The 21,808-nt window shown below is 42.8% G+C and overlaps 1 protein-coding gene across 3 annotated transcripts in view; it reads left to right on the top strand.

Annotated features, from left to right (window-relative positions):
• Nucleotides 1-21,808, top strand: part of ADAMTS18 (ADAM metallopeptidase with thrombospondin type 1 motif 18) — a 156,619-nt gene that overhangs the window by 3,629 nt on the left and 131,182 nt on the right. The gene's annotated exons all lie outside the window — the stretch shown is intronic.

The following is a 21,808-nucleotide window of genomic DNA, read 5'->3' as shown; positions in this document are numbered from 1 at the left end:
ATGTCTGCAATCCTAAGTGCTCTTGCAGCCAAGCGCACGCATTCACACTGTCAGCTTTGATACGTATAATATTCTCAATTGAATTAATCTAATCTGCTCCCAGAAAAAAAAAATCTATCTAAAAGAACTTTAATTACCATTTAGAATGTTCTTTTGATGTTTAATGGTCTGGGCCTCTTCATTTTCCATGTTTGAGACGATCCCCCAAGGAAATTAATTTGATGGATGCCATTCGCTTTGGAAAGTCTTGAGAGACCAGGCTTTATATAAATCTAACAAGCTGCGCGCCTCTACCGTGCTTTGAAACGGGGAAAACTGTATTTAATGCAGAAGTGCACTCCCTGCCCTGGAAAGCCCAGCGTCGCCTGTGGAAGGGACGCCTCTTGTTTTCTTTCAGCGAATCTGTTCATGTTGCCCTGCTCACTCACGTAAGAGGTCCTTTTTAAGTGTGATGTGGTGTGTTCAGGGGCCGGTGGGATTAAGTGTGGCACCCAGGAAGGCAGGACACTTAAACACATTTGGGACAAGCGTTACTTCCTCTTGTGTGATCCTCAACTGTTGGGCTCGAGATCAAGAATACTGGTGTAAATGATGCTTGTCTCAGGATTCAGTCGTCTGTGAGGCAGTAAATGGTGATCTGGGTTGATTTCATCTTGTGTTGCAATTGCGAAGTGTCTGTAACTGACAGAAGAGTTTGTGTGTGTTGAGACACTCCATGGTCATGCTCTGGCATGGCCAGAAGAAGGAAAATGTGAGAAAGCCCAGCTGAGGGTATAGTTAGTAATGGACGTGATACGTCATGACTGAGCAAGAGGGAGGGGCTTAGGCGCTGGTGAATGAAGACTCCCATGTTCTTGACTAGCTGAAACTTTATCATGTAACTTTTTTGTTTTCATATTGTGACTTGACGTGTAGTTAAAATGTTTTATCAGAACCAGAGTTATGATGTTTTCTCGTATGGTCTTTAAACTTACAGAGCGAAGCAAAGACTTAACAATTCCCGGCTAAGCTGGATCTGTTAAAATGAACAATATGGCTTACTGGTGACCTACATATTCTAAGATAGTTACACACACCTAGGCAGCCCCCACACACGTGAACATGTCTTGTTTTTGTTGTTTGGTTGGTTTGGTTGTCGTAAGTCTCCTGCTCATTTGGGAGCATCCTCCTCTTTTCCCTCTCTTCTGTCTTTTCCAGTATCCTTATGTCTTCAGAAGGAGGTTAGGCCCTCCATCCCAGTGGCTTAAACTATCCCATTCCAGATAACCCAGTGGTTAAGAGTTGTCTGTCCAAGTTCATTTTTTATACCAGCCCTTTACTGGTAGGACCTTGGCAAGTTATGAATCTCTCTGTGTCTTAGTGTCTCTATCTCTACAGTGGGAATAACAAGAGGGTTTACAGCCCCGTGGGGATAAAGAGACTTCCTACATGGAAAGTGCTACAGCCGCTCTTGGAAGGAACTTAGTCTCCCCATGGTTCATGCGCTCAAGATTCCACTTTCTGTGAGTGATAGAAAATCTGACCAGTTATCCCATATTCTTAGATGTTGGGTTGTTTCTCCTAAGAAGGAGATTCACTTTTGAACAGGGAATGACCACTTAACACTTAGAGTGAGGCAAGTTGAAAAGTTCCATCTTTGGGCTGAAGGTGAAAGAAGTCATTGGCAACCACATCTGCCCGTGTATAAGGCCGATATAATTTTTTTTTCTTTGCGTGCCAATCTGATTTTTGTTTGCTTTTATATTTTTAATTCAATTTTTATTTTATATTGGACTGTAGTTGATTTACAATGTTGTGTTAGTTTCGGGTGTTCAGCAAAGTGACTGAGTTAGACATAAACATATATGCATTCTTTTTCAGATTCTTTTCCCATATAGGTTATTACTGAATATTGAGTAGAGTTCCCTGTGCTATACAGTAGGTCCTTGTTGGTTATCTATTTTATATGTAGTAACGTGTATATGTTAATCCCAAACTCCTAATTTATCCCTCCCCCCCACCTTTCGACGTTGGTAACCGTAAGTTTGTTTTCAAAGTCTGTGAGTCTGTTTCTTTTTTGTAAATAAGTTCATTTGTATCATTTTTTTTTAGATTCCACATATAAGCAAAATCATATGATATTTGTCTTTCTCTGTCTGAATTACTTCACTTAGTATGATCATCTCTAGGGCCATCCATGTTGCTGCAAATGGCATTATTTCATTCTTTTTTATAAGGCTGTTATAAATTGAAATCATGAAACTCACAATCTGTTCCTACTTTTCAACAAGCCAGCCACATATACTTAATTAACTTTAGTTCTGTAGGCCTCAGTTTCCTCTCCTGAACCACGTGAAATTATTTCTAAGACCACGGCCATCTCTAGGCATCTGACTCCAATTATTCAATTGTTTGGGCCCATGGGGTATGGGGTAGGGAGAGGATCAAGCTCACCCCCCTAGCATTACCCACCTCCCCAAGTCCCTGCTGAACAACAGCAAAATACAGACACAGCCATCCTCAATCAAAAAATAAGAAAAATAAGGAAGAGGAAAAAACCACAAATGAGAAGCTGAGACACTGCTCTGTATTAATGTCTGTAACTTCTATTGAAGTATAATGTATACACAGAAAAGTGCAAAAATGTATATACAGAAAAATGCAAAAATCGTGGAGTACAGCCTAATGAATTTTTACAAAGTTCACACTGCTGTAACCAACAACCGGATCAAACAGGACATTACCAGTGTCCCTGAAGACCCCTTCCCCACCTCCCCTTCCGGTCACTGTCCACCAGAAGTAACCACTATCCTAATGTGTAACATAGCTTAAGTTCGCCTATTTAAAAATTTTTTACCTAAGAGAGGGTCATACAATAATTCCTCTGTATGAATATTCTACATTGTTTCCATCTAATTGTTGGTGGCATTTAAATTGTTTCCAGTTTGGGGCTGTTTGGAGGAGTAACACTAAACATTCTCCTCTATGCCTTTTGGTGAGCTTATGGACACATTCTGTTGGAAACATACCAAAGACTGAAGTTGCTGGGTCATAGGTTAATATATACGTTCTCCCTAAAGCAAAATAGCGGTCAGTGTTCGTTCGTTGGTTTTGCACCTAACCCTTATACAGGCAGCGCTCACCCTAAGCAGGGACAGTGGCACCACCCAGCTCCTTCCCCAGGAACTGCACTTACCGCTGTTTCCTAGATTCTGCCCAACAGCTTTTCCGAGTGGTTGCACTAATTGACACGGCCATCATTAGCGTATAAGAGTTCCAGTTGCTCCACGTTCTCATCAACACTTGCTGTTGTCTGTCTTTTCCTTTATTGCCACGCCCATTGACGGATGTGAAGCAATATCACACAATGGGTTTAGTTTGCATTGTTCTGATGGTTAATGAAGTTGAGTATCCTTTCTTATGCCTACTGGCCACTTGTATACCCTCTTTTGTGATATCTTCTACGGACAAGAAGTATTATATAGGTTTTCCCTGTTATCTGAAGTAGAGTGTTCCTATGAAATCTTTTGTAAGCCAAAATGACAAAAGCAAAGAAGCAATTACCTTAGGACACATCTTGGCAATGCATGCACAAAATAAATTGACGTAAAGCACAAGTGCTCACAGGCGTAGTTCAGAACTACAGTGGCTTGGTGCAGAGATTCTGAGTGCAGTTCCTGGGGAAGGAGCTGGGCAGTGCCACTCTCCCTGCTTAGGGTGAGCACTGCCTGTGTAAGGGTTAGGTGCAAAACCAGCAAACACTGACCACACTGATCTCTATTTTGCTTTTTTTTTTTTTTCATAAAAATGAAAATCCTCTTCGTATTTCTTTCGGTTAGGAAAAAACAGGTGCTAATTGGGTTTTTTGTAAAAGCAAAGTGACATAAAGCAAACTTGCAAAAGTGGAGGACTCCTGTAAATGTTTTCAGCCCAAATTGTGCTTTTTCCTTTCTTTGTGAATAGAAACAAGAATTCTGAGCAAAAACACCTTTGCCAACTTAGCATCTTTGATACCATGGCTTTGCATCTCTAACAATGCATTGACCTGCATATGAAACACTCTTGAGTAGCAGTAGTGAACCCTGGGAAAGCACTTGAGGCTCCACATTGAGGAATCACTTCTCTAGGCCCATTGAGAGATGGGGATGGAGGGAAATAATCACTCCAGGAGGAAGACTTTTTCCTTCTAGCTCCCCAGAACCCATGAACACTGCTCACCTTCTTTGGTCAAACAAGGGGTTCCTAAAGTGAATTAGCAAGTGCTGTAATGCGTTCAGAATAGTGGATGATTCAAGGGTTCAGGAGATGGGCAGGTCTCTTACACGCTTATCAAAGTTCACAAGCCAGAAGAGATAAACGACTCTTCTTCCACGAATACAGAAACTGACATGAGGTGAAGGAGCCAGAGATGAATATTCTTCCACCTGAAGTGTCTACATTGGTGTTTCACCAAGAGGGGGGCTGGCAACTGGCATCAGAATGACTTTCAAGGTTCTAGCAATTTCCTAGTGTGCATCAGTGTGTATTAAAAAAGTGATAAGTCCCCTTTAGATAATGGAGTACTGACAGGAAAGCTAACCATTGTCTTGACTGCTAGGGAAACCCCAAGAGCGAGTGAGAAAGGGTGGAGGGGTTCTAATAGTGAAATATATTTGCATACATACATATTCCAGTTAGGATTTCTCCGGCAGGGAATTTAATAATTCAGAATTAAACTATACTCAAAATAGTCTCTTAAAACGTACCCCCCCCACGATGGGTCTCATTTTATTCAGGAGTTAAGTAGGCAGCTATTTACTTGGAATAATCCATCAAGCAGGAGTTGCAAACTTCCATGAGTGAATCCTGCCTACTGTTATGTCTGGAGGGCATGTTTTTTTAAAATTTTAATTGGAGTATAGTTGCTTTACAATGTTTTGTTAGCTTCTACTGCACAGCAAAATGAATCAGCCATACTTATACATATATCCCGTCCCTTTTGGATTTCCCTCCAATTTAGGACACCACAGTGCATTAAGTAGAGTTCCCTGTGCTATACAGTATGTTCCCCTCAGTTGTCTATTTTACACATAGTATCAATAGTGTATATGTGTCAATCCCAATCTCCCAATTCCTCCCACCCCTCCCCTTTCCCCCTTGGTATCCGTACGTTTGTTCTCTACGTCTGTGTCTCTATTTCTGCTTGGCAAATAAGGTCATCTATAAGATTTTTCTAGATTCCACATATATGCACTAATATACATTTGTTTTTCTCTTTCTGATTTACTTCACTCTGTATGACAGTCTCTAGATCCATCCACGTCTCTACGCATGACCCAATTTCGTTCCTTTTATATGGCTGAGTAATATTCCATTGTATATATTGCACCATATCTTCTTTATCCATTCCTCTGTTGATGGACATTTAGGTTGCCTCCATGCCCTGGTTATTGTAAATAGTGCTGGTATGAACATTTGGGTTGCATGTGTCTTTTTGAATTATGGTTTCCTCTGGGTATATGCCCAGTAGTCGGATTGCTGGGTCGTATGGTAGCTCTGTTTTTAGTTTTTTAAGGAACCTCCATACTATTTTCCATAGTGGTTGTATTAATTTACATTCCCATCAACAGTGCAGGAGGGTTCCCTTTCCTCCACACCCTCTGCAGCATTTATTGTTTGTAGGTTTTTTGATGGTGACCATTCTGACCGGTGTGAGGTGATGCCTCATGGTAGTTTTGATGTGCATTTCTCTAATGATTAGTGACGTTGAGCATCTTTTCATGTGCTTGTTGGCCATCTGTATGTCTTCTTTGGAGAAATGTTGTTTAGATCTTCTGCCCATTTTTGGATTGGTTTGTTTGTTTTTTTGATATTGAGCTGCATGAGCTGCTTGTATATTTTGGAGATTAATCCTTTGTCAGTTGCTTTGTTTGCAAATATTTTCTCCCATTCTGAGGGTTGTCTTTTTGTCTTGTTTGTGGTATCCTTTGCTGTGCAAAAGCTTTTAAGTTTTTTAAATTTTGAATGCCTTTTAACAGGAACAAGCTCTCTCCAGCTCACCACTGCCCCCTATGCCTGGCTGCCTTACACCCCGTGAAGGTTATCTAGGTTTGCAGAACTTTGTCCCAGAATCTCAGGGTTGCAGGTGAGCCCAATCTAATCACTCTCTGCCATGCACGTTCTTTTGACCATACCCAGCGTCTCCTTGACCACCATGTTGATGAAACTGTCATTACATCCAGGAAGCCTATGCCATTGTGAGGAGACCCTTCATCTTGATGTTGAACTACATACAACCTGCCTTCTTATAACTTTCACCTGTATTTCTTAATTTTGTTTTCTGGGATGCTAGGACAAACCTGTGTCTTTCTTCCTACATACTAGGAGATCTCAAAGACCCTTTTGCCCCCAATTTTTCTACCTCAGCATTCCTTTTTCAGGAAGGCGGTAATTTTCAGAGTGTGGTCAGCTGGGTTAGCTTAGCTTGAGGTGTTGAAAATGTCAGTGTCTTTACATACAACTGAGGGTCAGGGAGGCTGGGCCAGGAGTATGTATTTGTAATTCTCCAGTGATTCTAATACATATTAACATTAGAGAACCATTGGATTAAGACATTGGACATATAGGCAAGTTTTTTTCTTAATTGCTGTTGGTTTGACAGACTGACCCCATTTCTGCAACTTAGTAGAAACGTCATATTTGGAGAACTGACCGGAAAGACACATTGAATGACTCTGTCATTCACCTATTGATGGGCTTCCGTTATGTCAGGCACTGTTCAGAGCACAGGGTGGAAAAAGCTGCAAGCAAGGTGGATGCTGTATTCTGCATCACTGGATTTCATTCTAAGGAAGAAATGGAGTGGTGATATTAAACCCAGAAATGCTATTTTATTTTGAACCAGCTGTGATTCAGCAGAGCCGTGGAACAAAGGGTTCATGGAGTATGGTTTTAGATCAGGATGTTAACAACTCAGAAATGTCCTATGTTAAAGACATTTGCTTCACTCTGTTTAAAAAGTTTCACTAACTTACATGACTGTGGAAACTTTTTTTCAAGGAACCTGTCTTCATAGTCTGCTAGCAACAAGAAAATCACCAAAGCACTAATTCCCCAAAGAGGTACTATAATATTACGTATTGATTTCTAACTAAGAGGTATCCAGCCATAAAAGAGTTTTATGACCCTGTAAGTGGTACCATGGTCATATATTCCGATAAAATTTGGGAAACTTTTATTAAGCAAATGTCTTTGCTCTAATACATTTCTCACCTTTTAATGTGCTAATGCGCCTTGTGGAGCTCCAAGAGGTGGAATTTTGATACTAATTTGACTACTTCCCCATCCCCTCTTTTAAGCCATGCTTCCATCCACAGCTTGCCCAGCACTCCATGGTTCACCATGAAAGAACAATTCTTAGGTCTGAGATTATTTGTACTTTATTGGTACCAGATGAATCCAGTTACCGCGTACATCTTCCAGTTGGGAAAATGCACCTCTTGCTTAAATTCTGGACACTCGGCTCCAGTGTGAAGATCAAGGCAAGAGGCATGCAAAAACGCCACCCATATAGCATTTCTGCCCAGATCTGTGATACGTGGGTACTTTCCCTCTGATTAATCACCTCAGCGGAGGGCCCAGCTGGCGGGAGTGGTAGAGAGCTGTGCTGTTCCTTTGGCATCTTCTGTCCAGTCTCTGATTAAGATCCAGCCTCAGCATCACATCAGGGGCTCAGAGTGGAGTATGTACCACGGAATCCCTCCAGTCTTGACTGCTGATGCCCTGTCCAATTTTGTCACTTGGTTTTCCTTCCTTTCCTTTTGCTTTGTCTGCAACAATTAAACCATAAGTGGTGTTTCTCTTCCATGGCTGGCTGCCCTAATGTCTCCATTGTCTCTTTCTTAGTGGTGGCCTTTTGGGACTATGACGACAGGGACCCATTCTCCGGAGAGCCTAGGTCCCTGAAAGGAGCTTTGGAAGCAGTTGGTTTCAATAGGCAGTAGGGGAACACTTTGATCTCCTTTTTTTCAGAAGTATTTTATGACTCAGAACGCTCAGCCATTGAGTTGTCTGTTGCTGGTCGCAGGCTGCCCGGTAGTCTTTAGAAAGATTTCCATTCATAAAAGGGCTGAAGTTAAATGACCTTAGTCCAGACAGGCAGAAAGAAAGCAGGCGCTTCTGCTTTGTGGGGCCTCGTTAACCAGCAGAGGTTTGCTGTGTGACACATACCCCCTTGGAACTTTTTGGTCACTTGAGAGGATCACGTGAAGTTAAGGATTAGACTGGGTGCTATTTACAAGTTTTTGGACACAGGCTGACCCAAATCGGAGATGTTCTCTTAAGTTATGCCTTGTTTCATCAAGGCTAAAAAGATTTTTCTTTTATCCTCTTTCCTGTATGCTCCTTTCAGACATGATGTGTGAAGATGATTATTTGCTCATAACAACACTTTTAGCAAAATGCCAGCCAGTCTTTTTTTTTTTAATTGCCAAGGTGTTCTGATGATGGGATTTATGATGTACACTAAAGTGGAAATGCCTTTGAACTTAGCTTTCAGTCTCCAGTCCTAAGTTTTGTTTTTAATCATTAAAGACTTTTAAAAACAATTACAAAGAAAAATCTAAAATATCAAGATTCATCATTTTGGCAACTGTGTATAAAGAATCTTGTGAGTTTTATAGATATTTTGACTGTGTGGTGTTTCCTGAGTACCAACGTCTCTCTAGAAAAATTCAGTTCCCTGTGAAGACTAGGAAGGGTGTTGTATATTGAACTAGTTCTTTGTGTTATTTTGATATTTAAAACAAAAGTAAAGTTCTTGCATCCTAATAAGGCATATCTAGGTTTCATTGGACAAAAAACAAACCAAAAAACCCACCAAGGTTCTTGCGAGAGAGCGGGACCCCCGGGCTGATTTGAAGGGTGCGCTCATGGGAGGATGAAAGGCTGATCCCCCCCTCCCCATGCTGTCCGCCTCTTAGAGGATGGCCACGGAAGCTTCAGTCTCCCCAAGGGCCAGAATTGTGAGTCTCGGGCTCTGCACCTCAGTTTTCTCATCTGTAAAGAGATGAGAAATGGGCAGTGGTAACTCCCTCTCTCAGGATTGTGACGAGCTATGAATGAACTCTATCCTCGATTATTCTTTTCATTGTTGTTTGTTTTTTTAGTGAGTTATAGTTGGTATACAATATTATAAAGTTACAGATGTTCAGTATAGTGATTCACGATTTTTAAGGGTCACACTCCACTTATAATTGTTACAAAATATTGGCTACACTCCCCATGTTGTACAATATATCCTTGTAGCTTATTTTATATGTAATAGTTTGTACCTCTTACTGTCCTACCCTTATATTGCACCTCCTCCTTTTCTGTCCCCACTGGTAGCCACTAGTTTGTTCTCTATATCTGTGAGCCTGCTTTTTTTGTTATATTCACTAGTTCATTGTATTTTTTAGATTTCACATATAAGTGAGATCATACAGTATTTGTCTTTCTCTGTCTGACTTATTTCACTTAGCATAATACCCTCCAAGTCTATCCTTGTTGCTGCAGATGGCACAATTTCATTCTTTTTCAGTAGTATTCCATTGTGTGTGTGTGTGTGTGTGTGTGTGTGTGTGTGTGTGTGTGTGTAGATGCACACACACACATCTTCTTTATCCATTCATCTGTTGATGTACATTTAGGTTGCTTCCATATCTTGGCAACTGTAAATCATGCTGCTGTGAGTACTGGGGTTGCATGTATCTTTTTGCATGACCATTGCTGCTTTCAGATATAGACCCAGGAGTGGAATTGCTGTGTCATATGGTAGCTCGTTGATTATTCTTGACTGTGGTCTCTGAGAGGGTCTAGGAAGGAAACGGTCATTGAAGCTCCTGCCCTGCAGCCTTTTCACGCTAGTCAGAAGAGGAAGTGAGCGCTTGGATGTTGGCAGTCATCCTGGTGAGAGTCCTGGGGGTTTTGTGGGGGAGGGGTAACCACTACTTGATCACCTATGAAGACATAAAATGAGAGGAAGGTAAAGAATCCAAGAGGAAGGAGCAAAGAAACCGATGAAGATGCGGATCAAGGCACCTAAGATAAAGCAGGGCAGTGTAAGGGCTTTGAGCTCAGACTCTGAAACCCCAGCTGTGGCCTTTACTGTGTGACCCAGGTCAAATTATTTACCCTCTCTGGGCTTAATTTCTTCACTGGCCAGATGAGGATAATGGTAGTTCCTCACTCAGGTTTATGGATGCTTAATTGAAACAAAAACGGTCTGTGTACAGTGCTAAAAAAACAGTGCCTGGCACATAGTAATGACATTGACAGTGTGATAATATCTCAAGTAGTAATTGGTTATTATTGTAGCAGAATTGGCTAATGCCAATCCACCTTACCACCCACAGGCAGGAACGTTTTAGTCTAGATATTAATAACAGTTTATGTTGATTGAGCATGTATCGAATTATTAAAACTGGTGCCTTGGAGAGGAAGATTCAGCTAAGACACAGGTGGAAGCCTTAATGATATTTAATCACCAGTCCGCATATTGCTAGTCAAGGTCTAAAGTAGCAATTTTTTTTTCCCATGCACTTGAAAGAGACTTGGGCTCTTTGGAGGGGACAAAAACTACATATATTTAGGCCCCGCCTCCGAACGTTCAGTAGGTACTAGGTAGAGCCTGTGTGTCCACTTGAATAAAGGAAAGAAGAGCTTCACAGATGGTTCCGGGGGCACTGGGGACTCTGAATCGTTGTCCTAAAGAAGTCCACAAAGAACCTTCTCCGGGGAGATAGAAGACTAGTGGAACATGCTTTGGGAGAATTATTTTTGCTTTTGGAATGCATCACACCTTGTAAGTGTGGTCATCGATGCTCTGACTAGCGTTAGGCAGTGTGTTTAGTAAGGGCGGGCAGGTAGGCGTGGCTGATGTGAATCCAAATGTACAGATGGTTCTTGTTTCTATAGTATAGGACTTCTCAGTGGCAAGTATTAGAACAACTCCACCTTGAACTTGGTTCAGCATAAGAAAATATATTTTTTTGGCTCTGGGATAAACTTTCTTCTCTCTCTCTCTGTCTCTCTCCCTCCCCCTCCCTCTCCTCCAGCCCCCGTTCCTCCTCTTTCCTTCTTCCCCTCCCCCACCTCGTACTAGATGACTAGCTTTCAGCAAGGCTGGACCCAAGCTACCCAACGACATAATCACTGCCCTCTTTCTGTCCGTCTTTCAGCTCTTTTCGCTCTTCCATCTTGCCCTTCTGCATGCAGGACCACCCGAAATCCAGACATGACTCAAACGTTTCCCTGGGTGCCTGGTATCTCGCGTGACTTACCGAGCGGTAACTCCGCACTTGTAACCTATATCATGCGTGAGAACAAGTGGCTGGGGCTCTGGGCTGCATTTGCTCTCTCACCTGTCAGTAAGCCTCAGAGGGCCACAGTCAAAGCGTCTGTGTGTCCAAACAAGACTAAGTCGCGTTTTGGTTTCTGTATTGGCACGTGAATGAATGAATGAACGCACGGGAGGAGATCTGGGATCACGCACTGCAAGCCAAGAGCGCCACAGTTACCTATCAGTTTGAAGCTCTTTTTGAAACCAGAGTTGATTCTTTCTGTTGTGTGTGTGCCCTTAGAATGTACATAAATTGTATTAGCCAGTACTGTTAATGAAGCTTTTTTTTTTTTTTGGTGGAGAAGAAGTGCTTAAAAATAATGTGTATCTTGGAGTTCCTTATCACGACGTAAGCATCTATCTTATTCTTTTAACTGCTGTATATTGAATCATTCCCTTCCGGTTAATATATTTGTTTCCAGTTTTTTTTTTTTTTTTTTGCTGTTGCTGAAAGAGCATGCATATATATGGGTCTTCTTTGTGTGTGGGGGGGGTTATTTTTTTAACATCTTTATTGGAGTATAATTGCTTTACAATGTTGTATTAGTTTCTGCTGTATAACAGAGTGAATCAGCTCTATGTATACATATATCCCCATATCCTCTCCCTCTTGCGTCTCCCTCCCACCCTCTCTATCCCACCCCTCTAGGTGGTCACAAAGCATTGAGCTCATCTCCCTGTATATGGGTCTTCTTAGTTGCATGCAATTCTATATTTTATGAGAGAGAGAGAGACAGAAAGACCTACTTTGTGAAAAGCTGAGATGCCAAGCACATATGGGGTATGAGCTATGGCCAGAGATTGACTTGCTGATATTAACATTATCCACCCAATATCACTCTCACCTTGGTTGTATAACATGAAAAGTTACTGAGAACTCACTTCATTGTTTGTTTTTCATGAGCCTAAGACAGTGGCTTTAGAAAACCAGTTCTCTCCAGTGGAGCATGTGTGCTGGTAAAATTGCATGGGTTCCCACCATCAACAATAAACAATTTAAGGGAAAATGGTACTGATTAATTCCTGAAGTCCAAGTATAAACAGGCCTAATGTTAACAGTACACATGAAGGCTCTCATGACCCAAAATATTTGCCTGGGTTTCCTACACATCTCTGTCCACAAACCCAGGAGTTCCTCCTCAAGTTATTCCCATGGACGCGCGTTCCCACGGTTTTTCTATCCAGTTACAGGGCCCCGTACACTCAAATACCATAATACACGTCTGGTGCGAGTGTTCTGTCTGGACTGCATGCTCACCTCTCCTGAAGGGATGCCTTTGATGTATGGAAGGATTTCATGTTCAGCCGAATTCTTTTGATTGCTTATTCATGCCACTGAGCTTTGAAATATCTTATCTGCCCTTATTACCACCACAAGTCAAGGGGGCATGCTTTCTAATATAAATTATAAAGTGCATATCACTAATTTACTAGAAGCCAGCTATGTGCACCCCCTTCTTTAGAACCGGCACTTGAAAGGGATTGAGATAAGCTAGTCAAAGGAGATTATCTCTCTCATTATTTACTGAGTTCTCCCACCGCAGAGTGCTGTTTGAGTGTCTGTGGGTTCATTCTGTGACTTGACAATTCCTCAACTCCCTTTCATATTTTACTTTGTCACTTCGAGGAGGCGAGTGAAGAGTTACCCCAAATGAATTTCTCTGTCGATAAATAATGAACACAACTTTTATTTCTACCTTGATTGTCGGGTTGAGGTCTGTTGTAGGCAGCAGAGACGTGGCTGAAAGAAAATATTACTGAAATGCGTTCTCACTCTTTAAATATGCTAATGTATTTTCCTAAGGCTTAGTCTTATCTCAGGGTTTTCCAGTCATTGTTTTCCTGTAAAAGGCACTGAAGTAAGATGAATTCCAGTCCCTTTAAAAGACTCCTTTTGTGCATAAAGCAAATGCTAATTTCTGTTTAATATTATATATTTAGCACTGTCATTTATGATCAGATAATATCTAGATCAGTGAGTCTCAGCATATAGAGCTTTAAAAAAAATGTAGATGCCCAGAGCCTACCCCAGGCCAATGAAAGCAGAATAGCTGAGGATGAGGCCCAGGTATCTGTGTTTTTAAAAGACTCCCCAGTTGATTCTAATGTGCAGTCAAGTTTGAGGACCCCTGCTCTAGATAAATGTCCCCAGGGGCTTTAGAAATGCTGTCACCTTAGAAATGCCTTGTGCAGTAATTTAAGAAGGCAGGATGGTATGTTAAAATGCATGGGATTTTAGAAGTTCATCTCTTTCACTTAAGAGTTACGTGATCTTGGTGAACTTATTCTTTTTAAAGACATTTTTAATTAACTTATTTATTTTTGGCTGCGTCGGCTCTTTGTTGCTGCTCATGGGCTTTTCTCTAGTTGCAGCGAGTGCGGACTACTCTTCGTTGTGGTGCACCGGCTTCTCGTTGTGGTGGCTTCTCTTGTTGTGGAGCACAGGCTCTCAGTGTGTGGGCTTCAGTAGTTGTGGCATGTGGGCTCAGTAGTTGTGGTGCACGGGCTTAGCTGCTCCGCGGCATGTGGGATCTTCCTGGATCAGGGCTTGAACCCATGTGGCCTCTCCCGTTGCGGAGCATAGGCTCCGGACGCGCAGGCTCAGCGGCCATGGCTCACGGGCCCAGCCGCTCCGCAGCATGTGGTATCTTCCCAGACCGGGGCACGAACCTGTGTCCCCTGCATCGGCAGGCGGACTCCCAACCCCTGCGCCACCAGGGGAGCCCCTGGCAGGCGGATTCTTAACCGCTTCACCGCCAGGGAAGTCCAGACATTTTATTTTGAAATAGTTTTAGACTCACAAACAATTGCAAAGATAATATAGAGAGTTCCCATGTATCCTTCACCCAGCTTTGGGACATAATCAAATTATCTGAGAATCTACTTTCCCTGACTGTAAAGCAGAGAAGAAAAACAAAAATTTTTAAAAAGTGAAACCGTACACCTAAGGTTGGGACTTGAACCCAGCCAAAACCGACACTGGGACTTGAACCCACTGTCTTTTAAATAAGATCACACACCTGGTCTCGGGACTTATTGAAGCTCCCATTCTTTCTCTAATTGCAGAAAGAATTCAGTGAGACAAAGTCATAGGTAAGAAGTGGATTTATTTAGAGAGATACACATTCCATAGACAGAATGTTGTCCCTCTCAAAAGGCGAGAACGGCCCTGGGAGAAACACACTCCACAGAGTGTGAGCCATCTGAGAAGGCGAGAGTCCCAGAAATATGGATTGATTAGTTTTTATGGGCTGGGTAATTTCTTAGGCTAATGAGTGGGAGGATTATTCCAACTATCTTGAAGAAGAGGTGGAGATTTCCAGGAATTGGGCCACGCCCACTTTTGGCCTTTTATGGTCAGCCTCGGAACTGTCATGGCGCCTGTGGGTGTGTCCTTTAGCATATGCTAATGTATTACAGTGAGCACATAACGAGGCTCAATTGGAAGTCGAAACTTCTGCCATCTTGAACCTAGTTGGTTCTAACTAGTTGGTTCTAACCAGTTTATGTTGTATCCTCAAGGGCCATGTCATGCTTTTAGAGGTTGTGCCCCGCCCCCTTCCTTCCTGTTTCAAAAGGGTTACCATGAGAATTAAATGAGATAATGATAACATATACAAATTGTGGGAGTAGAATTCTAAATTGGCCCCCAAGCTTCCCAGCCCCTGGTATATGCACACCTTCTCCCAGTGATTCGATCAACTGCTAATTTAGGTGCTGCTGGGAAGGGATTTTGCAGATGTAATGAAGGCTTCAAATCACTTGACCTTAAGACAGGAAGATTGTCCAGGTAGGTTTGACCTATTCTATGATCACACAGAATCGGGAAAGGCAGAGAGTTTCATAGTTAGGGGGATTTGACATGTGCAAAATTCTCCATTGCTGGCTTTGGAAGTGGAGGGGGCCAGGTGGCAAGGAATGCAGGTGGCCTCTAGCTAATGGCCAGCAAGGAAACGGGGCCTTGGTCCTATAATTAGAAGGGACCGAGCTGTGCCAACCATCTGAATGAACTTGAAAGTGGATTCTTTCCCAGAGCAAGGAATGCAGCCTGGCTCGGGCAGAAACCCCGAGCAGAGAACCCAGTCACACTGTGCCCAGACTTCGGACTTGCAGAACTGCGGGCTAATAAATAGGGGTTCCTTTTAAGCTGCTAAACTATGTGGTCATTTGTTCTACAGCAGTAAACAACAAATGCAGAGTGCCTACTCTGCAGCTGGCTCAGGCACACGGCCCCTTCCCTTTGCAGAATCACGGTCATCTGAGATCGTCCACCAGCTCCTCATGCTTCCTCGTGGGGCAAGTGGGACAGTAGGTCCAAGGAGAGGCAGCAAGCTTCCTTCGATTGCACTGTTTACGGCTGCGTAGGAAACTGTGTTATTTAGCCCACGGTTTCTCAGGGCACCGTGGACACCATTGAGGCGGGGGAAGGGCAGTTTGCTGTGCATGGTAGGACTCTTAGCAGCACCCCAGGCCTCTACCCACTGGATGCCAGTAACACCCTCCCTGGCTGTGTCCAACAGTGTTTCCAGACATGGCCAGGTGCTCCCTGGGGACATCATCGTCCCCAGCTGAGAACAGCTGATACAACACAATCAGAGACTGGCCTCTTTAATACAATGCATTTACGTAAGTTTCCTTTTTTCAGTGTATAGTTGTTGATCTCAATGCCATGAAGAATAATGATTTTAGGTACTTCACCTGCTTTTGAGGAATTCAGCCCAGGAGAGCGACAGGAATGGTATATGGGGGCTGGCAGGTGGATTGGGTGACAGCAGGAAAACCGTCTGGAAGTATATTGAAAGATGTGTATTTGCTTTTGAATTTCACAGTATGCCAATCCAGCCTGCTGAAAATAACTGGATCTCTGAAGGCACAGGGATATATTTATGAGAAAACTGACTCTTGTATTCTTATGCGGGAGGGAGTCTGACCATGTGGATGTAGGTTAGAAATGTGGAGTCCTTTTCTGGATTTGCAGCTGAGCTTAGAGAAAAGTTAAATATCCTGTGTGTTCTCTTGATCTATAGGACTGGGGTCAGTGGGCAGTTCTGGGAATGAAGGGAGAATGTCCTCTATGTTTTGTGATTGTGTGTTCAACCCTAGGAGCCTTGTAAAGGTATTTTAGATTTTTGTATCTACTGCATGGAGTTGGGCAATTTATTATACATTAACTTCTTAGTACTTGGAGAGGCGAGGTCCTTGGGGGTGTTTGGAGAGATACGGAGCTCTGTTTTAATTGGAATGCTAGGTAAGAAACCTAATTCCCTCATGGTCATAGACTCACCAGCTGACCTGATCATTGAATCTATTTCTGTCATCCTCTCTTTGAATAGACCCTTCATCTAAGAGTGAGTAGTACATTGGTCCTGTGTAATTTGCAACATCCTTTAAATTACTCCACCTCTTTATAAATATACCAGGGAAGCAAAGTGAAGGTCCCTTTGGGGCTTGTATTCTTAGTTCTCAGTAATGAATTGCTGACATTTCTTCTTCTTTTCCTTCTATTCCTTCCTCTTTCCCACCCATCTATACTCATCCTTCTAACCCAAAGCGTTTATTCCCAGCTTACTAGGTGCCTCCGTCCTATCATAGACTATGGAAATACAAAAATGATAATATGGTTCTTAAATTTTAGGATATTCCGATGTGAGAGTAGGGAGTATTGTTGACTACCAACACATAAGGACAGTGTAACAAAATTAACATAATTGCTAAGGTGTGTTTAAGGAACCACGAGCGCACAAATAAAGTGCTGAGACTAATTTTTAATTCGATGGGCAGGCAATTTAAATGATCCCATTAGCCCATGAGGATGTATAAATACCAGGTGATCTTATGCACACGTCGGTGCAGACTCCATTGCTCACAGGTCAATTCAATACCCAATTCCAGCCACTTCTCAACCACTGTGACCGAAGCCACTCTAATCCGGATTCCCACCGCAGCTTCCAATCTGATGATTCTCTGACGTTGTGTCCCTATGAGGTATTTTTCTCAAGGAGCAAGATGATTTCACCTTCCTCTTCTCCACCAGCTAATGGGCTTTCCATTACCCATAGTATATAATCCAGATTTCTTACCATGGTCTACAAGGCCCTGTGTGATCTGCCTCCTTTGGCCTGAAGCCCTATATCTTCTCCCATCGTGAGCTCCACCCCAGCCCTTCTGATATCTGGGGAAAGAGCGAAGTGCAGCCACAGGAGTGGGGGCCTTTGCACGTCCCCAGAGCCCCCCACTCCTGTGATTGCATTTTGCCCTTCCCCCAGATATTCGCCTGGTTTCTTCTGACACTTCTTGGCACTTCGGTCCTCTGTGCAAATGTCATCGTTGCAGAAAGTTCCTCCCTGACACCCCGTTAGTCTCTATCCCCTGATCTTGCTTTATTTTTATTCCTACTCTTTACACATACTCCCTGACTGACTTGTTTCTTATCTTGCATATGCTGCCTTCTGCTCTTAAATATCTGCTCCGTGAAGACTGGAGCTTTGTCTCTGCCGTTCCACAGCTGTGCCTCCAGTGGCTAGAATAGTCCCTGGCCAACTCGCTAAACATTTGTTATGTGAATGTATGTAATGAACATGTTGGTAATTTAGAAACAGATACATCACTCCTGTGTTGGGCATACATCAGGAATTGGATATTTCTTATGCGTGCATGCGTGCATTGGAGAAACTCATCAATTGTGTATCTTTTATATGCAGGATAGATCATGGAGATTGAGAGAGCAGTGACCACCTATAATTTTCTCTCTGCCCAGCATATGTTTCCCTAGTCTTCTGGTAAAAACGTTGAAGTTTTCCTTGGGCACCTACCTGCCTTACCTGTGCCTTGGAATTGGGTAGAGGTGACCAGTCAGAACGTCAGCTATCCTTGACTACAGTGATTGGTTCAGGGGTGCACATGTAACAGGATCAGAGCCAATGAAATCAATTCTGGGACACCTGGGGGAAGCAGAGAGGATGGAAAGTAAGTCCAGACTTGCAACCATCTTGTCCCCTGATAGTAAAAGCATCACAGCCTTGATGTCCAGTTATGCCTGAAATTAAAGTGGGCTGGCCTTTTCATCTGTATGAACCATAAACCCTCACCCCCTTTTTTGGGTTAATCTAGTTTAACTTTTTTTCCCTTTGAGATGAAAGTCCTAACTGTGGTAGGAATGAGCAAGTTCTGGACACTTTCTACGAAGAGCTCCTAGACCCCCAGAGAAAATATGCTTAAGGCGGGCATTCAGCATGGAGTAGCCGACAGGTGGATGCCATGGGCAGCTTGCCTGCGCGTTTCGTAATCGGCATTTCTTGGGTGCGATGCCCACCACGCCGAGTCTGACCGCCTCTGGAATTGTCAGTACTTGTTCCTCTTACAGTGCATCTTGGATACATCCTCTGGCTGGCTGACTCACTACTTTCTCTGTCACTTGTCTCTTTACCCCCCACACCTCTCTGTGTCCGCCAACCGTGACTGCGCCAGGGTTTCCAACAGCCAGTACAAGTGAGCACGTTGTATGCCTGTCATTGAGCAGTTGGAGGGAGACGGAGCCTCCACGGTTGGCACTTCACGCTCTGAAACCCCTTTTCATTGATTTCTTGGGACGATGATATGTGGACCGTTGTTGTCAAGCAGGAATGCTTATTGATGCATTACGTGGTTCAGCGTTCATACGCCGTGCACTTGTGTCTTTGAAGACGTTTATTTTAATCAATCTACTTTTAGTCTGCAGTGGATATTTTTTTTTTTGAAATGATGACAGCAGACGTGGTTTTGTTCAGCCCGTGATTTCTTCTCTTTCTTTTTTATGATGCGTGGAATTCCATCTCCTCTTTGCTCTGGCACAGTGCTGTTCGATAGAATGTAATACGAGCCAACATGTGTAATTTCAAATTTTCTAGTGGTCATGTTAAAAAGAAAGTAAAAAAAAAAAAAAATGGGTGAGATTTGTGTTGATATTCTATTTGATTTAATCCAGTATATCAAAAATGTTACTTCAAAATATAATCAATACCAAAATTATTAATGAGATATTTTACATACAAGCCCTTAAAATCCAACGTGCATTTTACAATTACTGCACATTCATTTCAGGGCAGCTACATTTCAAGGGCCTGGTAACAGCTTCTGTATTGGACCGGATAGGTCTATTCATCTCCTATCTTGAAGTTTCCTAACATGTACAGCGAAAGCAAACAGGCGGGAAAGATCCCCTTTTCATTGACTCGTTGGCTAAAATTCCAAACAATACTTGTAGAACAGCTCCGGTTTTCATTTTTAGATACTCTCTGGTGTGGACAGGTTGATAACTTTGACTCAGAGACGCCTCACCATTACGTAGTTACATAGAGAACTGTGCAATCGGATGGCGACAAGCAGATTTAAAGTACAGATGCTGAACTAAGCATTTCTCTTGAAGAGAAGTGAAAGGTACTATGTTTTGTAAATTTTCAGAATATACACATGTGTTTTCTTCTAATGATACTTGGTCCAAACCTGCTAGTTTAATTAACGTTTGCTCTTTTTTGAATGGAAACCTCTTTATTTCCTCTCATCTTTCTAGTTTGTTTTCATTATAACTTTCTTAGCTATACTAGTTAACATATTTAGAAGCCAAAGTAAAATTGGCTTTAAAAGATTCATGGTCAGGACATTAAAAATTAAGGTTACGGTTCTTATTAGGTTCCCCCTCTTACGGAGGGTTCGGTGGCACAAGTCATCCAGATCAGTGACGATTCAAAAATCCATTGTATCTGATTTAGAATCATATTTAATGTATCATAAAATGTAGTTACCCCGTAGCATTTCTGCTCCAGTGGATATCTGAGCCCATTTCTGTGGCTGGCGGCGTGACTCCCTGAAGCCAGTGGCTCCCACAGAGAGGCGGTAGCCGTCAGCCGAGGGAAGGGTTTCTGCAGGCCCTGGTCCAGCAGTGGCTTCTCCAGCTGCAGAATTCAAGCTGCCTGACCCTGGTACTGCGGGTCTAGCCCTTGCCGAGTCCTGCCTGCCTTAGGCCAGAAAAGTAATTAATATATACTACGTTAATACATTTAATATATATAATATATTTAATTTACAGTATATTTAATACATAGAATATATTTAATATGTATTATAACGTTGTGTGTATGTATGTTTATATATGTATATGTGTATGTATATATATGGAATTGACTCTTAGATTATTATATATATGTAAGGAATTGACTCACGCATGATAAAAAGGGCTCGGAAGTCAAGATTTGGCAGTTAGGCAGCTGAGACCTCAGGGAGCCCATGGGGTGAATTCCGGTCTGAGTCTGAAAGCAGGAAACTGATGTCCCAGCTCAAAGACAGGCAGGCAAAAAGAGAGCAAGCCCTCCCTTGCTCAGCCTGCGAGAATTGACTGAGGCCTGCCCACATCGGGGAGGACCTTCTGCTTTCCTCAGTCTCCTGTAACTCACACCTTCATGTCCTCTAGAAACACCCTGGCACACCCACCCAGAATCACATTTCACCAGCTGTCTGGGACCCCATGGCCGAGACAAGTTGACACAGAAAATTTCACCGTCACGGGGTCGTTTCACTGTCCTTTGGCAAAGTTGACTTTACACCCCTTCTTCTCATAACATACACCAGCTGAGCTTTTACACTTAGTATTGTGATGATTTCAATAACGTCCGTCTCCTGGGCGAGATGGCAAGTGTCCCTGAGAGTGTGAACTGTGCCTTAAAAATCTTCTTTCTCGTCATTGTATCTCAAGGATCTGTTACAGTGGCCGGCACTCAATATATATTCAAGTATAAACATATACAAACGTTTTCCTGCATTCATAATAGAGTAATATAGTCAAATAATATTTTAAGTATTAAAAATATATCCAGGGGCTTCCCTGGTGGCATAGTGGTTAAGAATCCACCTGCCAATGCAGGGGACATGGGTTTGAGCCCTGGTCCAGGAAGATCCCACATGCCGCGGAGCAGCTAAGCCCGCGTGCCACAACTACCGAGCCGGCACTCTGGAGCCTGCTAGCCACAACTGCTGAGGCCACGCGCCACATCTACTGAAGGCTGCACGCCTAGAGCCCGTGCTCCGCAGCAAGAGAAGTCACCTCAGTGAGAAGCCCGCGCACCGCAACGAAGAGTAGCCCCCACTCGCCACAACTAGAGAAAGCCCGTGCGCAGCAACGAAGACTCAACGCAGCCAGTAAATAAATAAAATTAATTAATTAATATTAAAAATAGATATATATCCAAATGACTTCACTCACTTATCAAATATGTATTGAGTGCCAACCAGGTCCACCCAGGAGGTGTTCAGGAAGCAGTATAGCTTTGTGATCCTGAAAGGGGACGTGAGTATTAGACTGATTGCAGCGTGAATCTGAGTACATCCACATGTGAACTGAGCAACCTTAGCTCCACTGTGCTTCTCATTTTCCTAATGAACAACCTGTGGATAAGGTCACCTACCTCTTACGCTTGTGTTGTCTTACCTGCTTCATGT

Source organism: Kogia breviceps, chromosome 18 (genome assembly GCF_026419965.1).
Source record: "Kogia breviceps isolate mKogBre1 chromosome 18, mKogBre1 haplotype 1, whole genome shotgun sequence".
NCBI lineage: Eukaryota > Metazoa > Chordata > Mammalia > Artiodactyla > Physeteridae > Kogia > Kogia breviceps.
Note: the sequence above shows the minus strand (reverse complement) of the source record. Positions and strands in the feature narration are given on the sequence as shown.